The sequence below is a fragment of the Gavialis gangeticus genome, unplaced genomic scaffold (assembly GCF_001723915.1).
Source record: "Gavialis gangeticus isolate Ggan-Ray unplaced genomic scaffold, GavGan_comp1, whole genome shotgun sequence".
Taxonomy (NCBI): Eukaryota; Metazoa; Chordata; order Crocodylia; family Gavialidae; genus Gavialis; species Gavialis gangeticus.
The window spans coordinates 121901168-121903230 of record NW_017729025.1 but is presented as its reverse complement, the minus strand read 5'-3'; the positions used below and the strand labels follow the sequence as shown (position 1 = coordinate 121903230).

Below are 2063 nucleotides of genomic sequence, written 5' to 3'. Positions count from 1 at the left end.
AACAAAAGAATAATATTAAAACAATTGATAGATATTGGTAAGTCTCTTTTTTTTTTTTTTTTTGAGGAATATTAAAAGTGTTGCTGCATGTATAGCTATATACAGAGACTCCCACAGGTACAAATATAAGGACTCCCAGACTGTGTCCTATGTTTGTGTTGTAAAGAACTACTTTTTCCTTGTGGTAAAGCGAGAAGGGATGCTTATCCAAATGTGTGTCCAATTGGCTTCGATATCCCCTTTTAAAAACAGAAATGTTTAGGGTGTTTGTTACAGCCAATTAGTTTTGTTAAATTCGGGATATCATTTTTTTAATTCTGTTTCCTGATACTGGTCAACATGTACTTTTTCAATTCTCTCTCTTTCTCTCTCTCTCTCGATATAGATATATAACAAAATATACCTATTTTTGTTTTCTTAAAGCCCTACACTTCTAGAACTTGGTTCTGGTCAAGTAAATCAACCTGATTATCAACCTGAATGCTACAGTGTCAGGTCCTTTAGATCATAAATATGTGTACATGAACCAAAATTATGAGGACATCCAGATAGCCATTCTATTCTCCTTTACACGCTTTGTTTAGTGCGTTCAAAACATGCTTTCCCCCCAACACTCAAGTTTATCTATTCATTTAAATTTTCCAAATATTCTGTGTATGTTGGAAAAGCGACACCATCTGTTTTGGCTAAGGTATGATGGGTTTTGCTTTAATACCAATCTTAATTTTTTTCATCTATGTGCCTCACTGATATTAGGCCATTCCTGTTAGGTCTTGCTTAATGTTTTTTCCTTAGCTGCTTCACAAAGCATAGAAGAAATAGCTTTCTCTTTCTGGAAGGCCTAGCCTAACATTTTCCTGGTCAGAACTTCTAGTAAAATGCATTTTTTGCACCGTTTAGCTGATAAAGAATGTATTCTTCTCTTCTTCAGGGTTGATTAACTGTGTAAGTATGTTGCATTTCCCATGTGGGTTGCCCCCAATTTTCTTTCCAGACTCCTGAAGGTTTTAATTCTTCACAAAGAACCAACTTATCTCCCATTGGCAACTAAGTTGTCAACCTAATTTAAAATAAATGTTCTTCCTCTTGGAAAGGTCCCCATGTTTTAATGGAAATTTTCATCTTTCATTCTTAATACTTAGGCACTACATAAATCATTAGGAACTAGGTACTATTCTACAAGAGCTTTAAAAATTGACCTACAAAATATTATGAACTACCAAGCAGTTCAGTTCTATGAACTTGAATCAGATCGACCATAAACAAGAATGACTTCACAGATTTTTATTGGCCATGCTGAAGAAATCTAAGTAAAATACTTCACGACACCTTGTATATGTATTTTTACTTTTTTCTTGGAAGGGGTGATAACAACCCGGGTAAAGACTCTTTGAACAGTATTTTTATTGTCTCTAGTTTACTAATACAGGTTTCCCATGCTTTATGCTGTACGTTTGTTCCTGGAAAACGGCTCATGAGTTGAATTTGCATAAAGAGAACCCACTTTACAATGTAACAGATAGGGATATGTTCCAAGACCTTGACTGTACTGACCCCCAGACCCATTTCTACTACTTTTTACAAGACAATTTTGGTACGCACCAATAGCAACAGCTGAATGCTTAGAAGCCATAAGGGGGATGGCAACTACAGAAACACACGTCACAGATAATGAGTGAGGAGCACAGATCCACACAGAAGACTATATTTTGGTGTGCATCACTCCCATAATGCGCCGCACAAAGCAGCTGACTGGGCTTCCACTACACCAATCACATAAGTGAATTTGCCTTGCGTATAACACATTTTTGGTATAAAAAGGGTCGTTGCATAAGAGTGAATTCACACATACAGCCAGTCCTCAGTCGTACAACACAATTAGTTCCTGAAAACCACATCTTAAGTCGAAATGTTGTAACTCAGAACTGATTTTCCCATGGGAAACAATGTTATAAATGGTGGATTGGTTCCTGAACCAAGACCCGATACCCTATTTTCACCAGAAATAACCCAGAATTTTATGCTCAATTATAGATGAGTAATACAGCTACATTAATGTATTT

At 36.1% G+C, this 2063-nt stretch overlaps 1 protein-coding gene across 1 annotated transcript in view; it reads left to right on the top strand.

Moving 5' to 3' along the window:
• The window catches only part of KIF18A (kinesin family member 18A), a 124822-nt gene that overhangs the window by 62968 nt on the left and 59791 nt on the right, over positions 1 to 2063 (top strand). The gene's annotated exons all lie outside the window — the stretch shown is intronic.